Raw genomic sequence first — 7,699 nt, 5'->3', positions numbered from 1 at the left:
AGAAACAGAGTTTAAAATTTAAAAATTATTATCTCATCATTGTCTAATTTCCTTTTTTTTTTGTTTTATAATAATTATTTCTGAATTTTAAAAATAGTGAAATTTAAAAACCAAGAAAGACTAGAATACTAGAAATATGGTAGAAATAACAGAAGAAACGAGCTACAATAGTACTGAAAGCAGCAGAGACAGGACAGGGGGTAGGCAGGGGGGACAAAAGAACTGCTGCTTTTGTTTCAAGCCTTATAGTAGTTTTGTGTATTTGTGTGTGATAAATAAAAACTTAAAAATTATATTCAAATTCAATGTTTGCAGAACCCTTCAAGTACCTCTGCACACTTCCATAATAAGTGTTTCAAGATTATTTAGATATCCCTCGGGAATCTCTTAGAATACTGGACAAGGTGCTGGTGCTTGCACAGTAGATAACAAAAGCATAGTGAGTTTATATAAATATTTTATTTGGGTTACTTGAATTATACCTATGACAACGCTATAATGTATCATTATCCCATCTGACAAATGGAAAACCAGTTTAAATAACTCACTCAAAAGAGCACTGTTAGTACAAACAAGGTGTGTGTATAGCTCTACATAGCACCAAAAAAGACATTCACTTTCCCTTGAATGTGAAAATCACAATGCTAGGAGTCAAAGCATTTTTTCAAGCGGTTAATACACATTTCTTTTCCTGAAATTTAATCATGTTCAAAGAGAAATTGGAAAAGTTGTTGATCATATTTCTACCTGCTATTCATTCCACTAACCTATTTTTATTACTGTTCTATTATTTATTGTCAATAATAAAATTTACTACAAATTCACAATGTGTGAAAAGTTATAAACAGCAAAAAAATATATGAGCTGTAAAACTCCATAAAATCATGAAAACTCATTTATGGGGAATGACAGACAACAAATGATAATTGCATACTGATAAATACATAACAATAACCTGTGTGAATACCATATGTCCTGGAGTCAGATTCTATTTTTGATAAGCTAGTCATTTAAGTGTGAAATTATGGAGAATGCCTATAGTACATTAGGACCCACAAATTTAACTGGAAAGTGTCCTAAATAGTGTGAATAATCTATGATGAAGAATTTGGCTGAGGATTAAGACTTCATTCAGCATTTAAATAACCCCAAGCAAATAAAACATTATTTTTGCCCTTCGACCATCTGTAATGTAAAAATTCTTTAAAGGTGCTTATTTTTTTATAAATAAAAAGAAATTTGCCTCAAAAACTATTCCTATTAGATTACCTACTAAACAAAAGTGACTCTAAAAAGTTAATATAATTATTCTGGGTGAAATATCTCCTTACTCTCTACATTCCATTTTCTATTATAGGTTGGAGTGATGGAAACAAACAAAAAGCAATTACAAATGAAAGGAATAGTTTCCTGGTAGGACCTCAGTGTTTCTAGGCAATTCTTTTATCTGTCTCTAGAGTAATCCCCCCTTATCCACTGGGGGTTCAAAGACCCCCAGTGGATGCATGAAACCATGGATAGTACCAAACCCTGTATATACTGTTTTTTCCTATACATGCATACTTATAAGAGAGTTTAATTTATGAATTAGGCACAGTAAGAGATTAACAACAATAACAACAAAATAGAACAATTATGATAATATTTTGTAATAACAGTTATGTGGAGGAGACTCTCGGAAGATGGCAGCGTAGGAGGACACTGGGCTCACCGCGCCCTGCTGATCACTTAGATTCCACCCACATCTGCCTAAATAACCCAGAAAACCACCAGAAGACTAGCAGAATGGACTCTCCAGAGCCAAGCGTAGACAAGAGGCCCACGGAAGAGGGTAGGAAGGGCAGAGAGGCAGTGCGTGCTACACAGACTGGCAGGAGTGAGCCAGGGCGGTGGAGGGGCAGCCTGCCTGGCAAGGCAGAACCGCTGAAGTCTGGCTTGCAAAAGCTGAGGGGCCAAACTCCATGAGTTCTGACAGCCAGCAGGACTTCACATCTGGAATATTAGAAGTCAACAGCTCTGCTCAGAGAGCGGGAGGGCGAGAGGACACCGGGAGGGAGAGGTGTTGAGCCCTAGAAGACAGAGCTCAGCTCGGCGGGGAACAAAGGCACTGGCAAGTGCCATCACCCTCTCCCATCCCCCAGTAGAAATTCCAAAGGGAACCAGTTCCCGTCAACAAACTTGCTTGCACGGTGCAAACACCCAACACTGTGCTTCTGTGCTTCTGTGGATCCATCCCTCTGACAGGTCTGCCTCCCTCCCGGTGCTGCAGGGCCCCTCCCGCAGGGAACCACCCATGGCAAAGCAAGCTAAGCCTGCCCCTCCTGCCCCTGTGCACCTTGCGAATCCACCCCAGCTAATACGCCAGATCCCATTGAAGCACACCATAAGCCTGGCAGTGTGCAAGCAGCCCAGACAGGGACTACACCACTCCACAGTGAGTCCTGCCCCTGGGAGAGGGGAAGATAAGGTACACACCAGTCTGACTGTGGCCCCAGCCATGGACTGGGGGCAGACATCGGGTCTGACTACGGCCCCCTCCCACTAACACAAGTTACTCCAACAGCACAGGGGAAGTGCCCTGCACTGCACTTTGGAGCCACTGCAGGGACTACCAAAATGACAAAACAGAAGAATTCTCCTCAAAACAAATTCCAGGAAGTAGCAACAGCTAATGAATTGATCAAAAACGATTTAAGCAATATAATGGAACAAGAATTTAGAATAGTAGTCATAAAATTAATCGCTGAGCTTGAAAAAAGCATAAAGGAAAGCAAAGAATCTATTGCTACAGAGATCAAGGGACTAAGAAATGTCATGAGAAGCTAAAAAAAAAATGCTATACATGAGGTACAAAATAAAATGGAGGCAGCCATAGCACAGATTGAAGAGGCAGAGGAGAGAATAGGTGAATTAGAAGATAAAATTATAGAAAAAGAGGAAGCTGAGAAAAAGAGAGATAAAAAAAAATCCAGGAGTATGTGGGGAGAATTAGAGAACTAAGTGATGCAATCAAACAGAACAATATCCGTATCATAGGAATTCCAGAAGAAGAAGAGAGAGAGAAAGGGGCTGATGGTGTACTTGAACAAGTCATAGCTGAGAACTTCCCTGATCTGGGGAAGGAAAAAGGCATTGAAATCCAGGAAGCACAGAGAACTCCCTTCAGAGGTAACTTGAATCAATCTTCTGCATGACATATCATAGTGAAACTGGCAAAATACAAGGATAAAGAGTGAATTCTGAAAAGCAGCTAGGGATAAACAGGCTCTGACTTACAAAGGTAGACCCATAAGAGTAGTCGCAGACCTATCTACTGAAACTTGGCAGGCCAGAAAGGAATGGCAGGAAATCTTCAATGTGATGAACAGAAAAAATATGCAGCCGAGAATCCTTTATTCAGCAAGTCTGTCATTCAGAAGAGAAGGAGAGATAAAGGTTTACCCAAAAAAACAAAAACTGAAGGAATTCATTACCACTAAACCAACCCTACAAGAGATCCTAAGAGGGACTCTATGAGTGAAATTTTGCAAGGAACACAAAGTACCAGAGACATCACTACAAGCATGAAACCTACAGACATCACAATGACTCTAAACACATATCTTTCAATAATAACACTGAATGTAAATGGACTAAATGCTCCAACTAAAAGACATAGGGTATCAGAATGGATGAAAAAAAACAAGACCCACCTATTTTCTGTCTACAAGAGACTCATTTTAGGCCTGAGGACACCCTCAGATTGAAAGAAAGAGGATGGAGAACTATCTATCATGCTACTGGAAGCCAAAAGAAAGCTGGAGTAGCCATACTTATATCAGACAAACTAGACTTTAAATTAAAGGCTGTAACAACAGATAAAGAAGGGCATTATATAATAATTGCAGGGTCTATCCATCAGGAAGAGCTAACAATAATAAATGTCTATGTGCCGAATATGGGAGCCCCAAATATATAAAACAATTAATCACAAACATAAGCAACCTTATTGATAAGAATGTGGTAATTTCAGGGGACTTTAATACCCCACTTACAACAGTGGATAGATCATCTAGAAAAAGGATCAATAAAGAAACAAGGGCCCTGAATGATACATTGGATCAGATGGACTTGACAGATACATTTAGAACTCTGCATCCCAAAGCAACAGAATACACTTTCTTCTCGAGTGCACATGGAATATTCTCCAAGATAGATCACATACTGGGTCACAAAACAGCCCTTCATAAGTATACAAGAATTGAGATCATACCATGCACACTTTCAGACCACAATGCTATGAAACTTGAAATCAACCACAGAAAAAAGTCTGGAAAACCTCCAAAAGCATGGAGGTTAAAGAACACCCTACTAAAGAATGAATGGGTCAACCAGGCAACTAGAGAAGAAATTAAAAAATATATGGAAACAAATGAAAATTAAAATACAACAATCCAAACGCTTTGGGATGCAGTGAAGGCAGTCCTGAGAGGAAAATACATTGCAATCCAGGCCTATCTCAAGAAACAAGAAAAATCCCAAATACAAACTCTAACAGCACAGCTAAAAGAAATAGAAGCAGAACAGCAAAGACACCCCAAACCCAGCAGAAGAAGAGAAATAATAAAGATCAGAGCAGAAATAAACAATATAGAATCTTAAAAAACTGTAAAGCAGATCAATGAAACCAAGAGTTGGTTTTTTGAAAAAATAAACAAAATTGATAAACCTCTAGCCAGGCTTCTCAAAAAGAAAAGGGAGATGACCCAAATAGATAAAATCATGAATGAAAATGGAATTATTACAACCAATCCCTCAGAAATACAAGCAATTATCAGGGAATACTATGAAAAATTATATGCCAACAAACTGGACAACCTGGAAGAAATGGACAAACTCCTAAGCACTCACACACTTCCAAAACTCAAACAGGAAGAAATGGAAAATTTGAACAGACCCATAACCAACGAAGAAATTGAATCAGTTATCAAAAATCTCCCAACAAATAAGAGTCCAGGACCAGATGGCTTCCCTGGGGAATTCTACCAGACATTTAAAGCAGAGATAATACCTATCCTTCTCAAGCTGTTCCAAAAAATAGAAAGGGAAGGAAAACTTCCAGACTCATTCTATGAAGCCAGCATTACTTTGATTCCCAAACCAGACAGAGACCCAGCAAAAAAAGAGAACTACAGGCCAATATCCCTGATGAATATGGATGCAAAAATTCTCAACAAGATACTAGCAAATCGAATTCAACAGCATATAAAAAGAATTATTCACCATGATCAAGTGGGATTCATTCCTGGGCTACAGGGCTGGTTCAACATTTGCAAATCAATCAATATGATACATCACATTAATAAAAGAAAAGAACCATGTGATCCTGTCAATCGATGCAGAAAAAGCATTTGACAAAATTCATCATCCTTTCTTAATAAAAACCCTCGAGAAAGTCGGGATAGAAGGAACATAATTAAACATCATAAAAGCCATTTATGAAAAGCTCACAGCTAATATCATCCTCAATGGGAAAAACTGAGAGCTTCCCCCCTGAGATCAGGAACACGGCAGGGATGTCCACTCTCCCTGCTGTTGTTTACCATAGTGTTGGAAGTTCTAGCATCAGCAATCAGACAACAAAAGGAAATCAAAGGCATCAAAATTGGCAAAGATGAAGTCAAGCTTTCACTTTTTGCAGATGACATGATATTATACATGGAAAATCCGATAGACTCCACCAAAAGTCTGCTAGAACTGATACATGAATTCAGCAAAGTTGCAGGATACAAAATCAATGTACAAAAATCAGTTGCATTCTTATACACTAATAATGAAGCAACAGAAAGACAAATAGATAAACTGATCCCATTCACAATTGCACCAACAATCATAAAATACCTAGGAATAAACCTAACCAAGATGTAAGGAAGAAGAAAACCAAAGTGGGAGGCATCACAATCCCAGACTTTAGCCTCTACTTCAAAGCTGTAATCATCAACACTACATGGTATTGGCACAAAAACAAAACACATAGACCAATGGAATAGAGACTCCAGAATTGGACCCACAAATGTATGGCCAACTAATCCTTGACAAACAGGAAAGAATATCCAATGGAAAAAAGACAGTCTCTTTAACAAATGGTGCTGGGAGAACTGGACAGCAACATGCAGAAGAATGAAACTAGACCACTTTCTTACACCATTCACAAGGATAAACTCAAAATGGATAAAGGACCTGAATGTGAGACAGGAAACCATCAAAAACTCTAGAGAAGAAAGCAGGAAAAAACCTCTCTGACCTCAGCCGCAGCAATTTCTTACTTGACACATCTCCAAAGGCAAGGGAATTAAAAGCAAAAATGAACTATTGGGACCTCATCAAGATAAAAAGCTTCTGCACTGCAAAGGAAAGAATCAACAAAACTAAAAGGCAACCAACGGAATGGGAAAAGAATTTTGCAAATAACATATCAGAGAAAGGGCTAGTATCCAAAATCTATAAAGAACTCACCAAACTCCACACCTGAAAAACAAATAATCCAGTGAAGAAATGGGCAGAAGACATGAATAGACACTTCTCTAAAGAAGACATCCACATGGCCAACAGGCACATGAAAAGATGCTCAATGTGTCTCCTCATCAGAGAAATACAAATCAAATCCACACTGAGATACCACCTAATGCCGGTCAGAGTGACTAAAATAAATGAATCAGGAGACTATAGATGCTAGAGAGGATGTGGAGAAATGAGAACCCTCTTGCACTGTTGGTGGGGATGCAAACTGGTGCAGCCGTTCTGGAAAACAGTGTGGAGGTTCCTCAAAAAATTAAAAATAGATCTACCCTATGACCCAGCAATAGCACTGCTAGGAATTTACCCAAGGGATACAGGAGTGCTGATGCATAGGGGCACTTGTGCCCCAATGTTTATAGCAGCACTTTCAACAATAGCCAAATTATGGGAAGAGCCTAAATGTCCATCAACTGACGAATGGATAAAGAAGATGTGGTTTATATATACAATGGAATACTACTTGGTAATGAGAAAGAATGAAATCTGGCCATTTGTAGCAACATGGATGGAACTGAAAAGTGTTATGCCAAGTGAAATAAGTCAGGCAGAGAAGACAGATACCATATGTTTTCACTCATATGTGGATCCTGAGAAACAACAGAAGACCGTGGGGGAGGGGAAGGGGTAAAAAAAGTTACAGAGAGGGAAGGAGGCAACCATAAGAGACCCTTAAATACTGATAAGAAATTGAGGGTTGATGGGGGGTTGGAGGGGATGGGAGAGTGGGTGATGGGCATTGAGGAGGGCACCTGTTGGGATGAGCATTGGGTGTTATATGGAAACCAATTTGACAATAAATTTCATACAAAAAAAAATAAAAAATAAAACAAATTAGCATAAAATAGAAGTACAGTACACTATAAAGTGAACAGTTCATAGTCTCTTAATTAATAATGTATGGAGAAAAAAAAGTCTCCACATATTGGAACCACCTGAAAATTAGCAGGTAGACTTATAATCAACTCTCAGACAGAAATTGTGTTTCCAAAATATTAGCAAACTTTCCTTCACAGCAAATACTATTATATCCAGTAAGCTTGGCCTAACCAAAACACGTGGTTAAGCTCATTTATCACAAGACTCTAGTTCTTGGTTCTTTGTTGATTGTTCAAAACATAAAGGAAGTGAATGTTTATAACTA

The sequence above is a fragment of the Herpailurus yagouaroundi genome, unplaced genomic scaffold (genome assembly GCF_014898765.1).
Source record: "Herpailurus yagouaroundi ecotype Mexico unplaced genomic scaffold, PumYag 28, whole genome shotgun sequence".
NCBI lineage: Eukaryota > Metazoa > Chordata > Mammalia > Carnivora > Felidae > Herpailurus > Herpailurus yagouaroundi.
The sequence above is the reverse complement of the archived record's forward strand: the minus strand, read 5'-3'. Positions refer to the sequence as shown.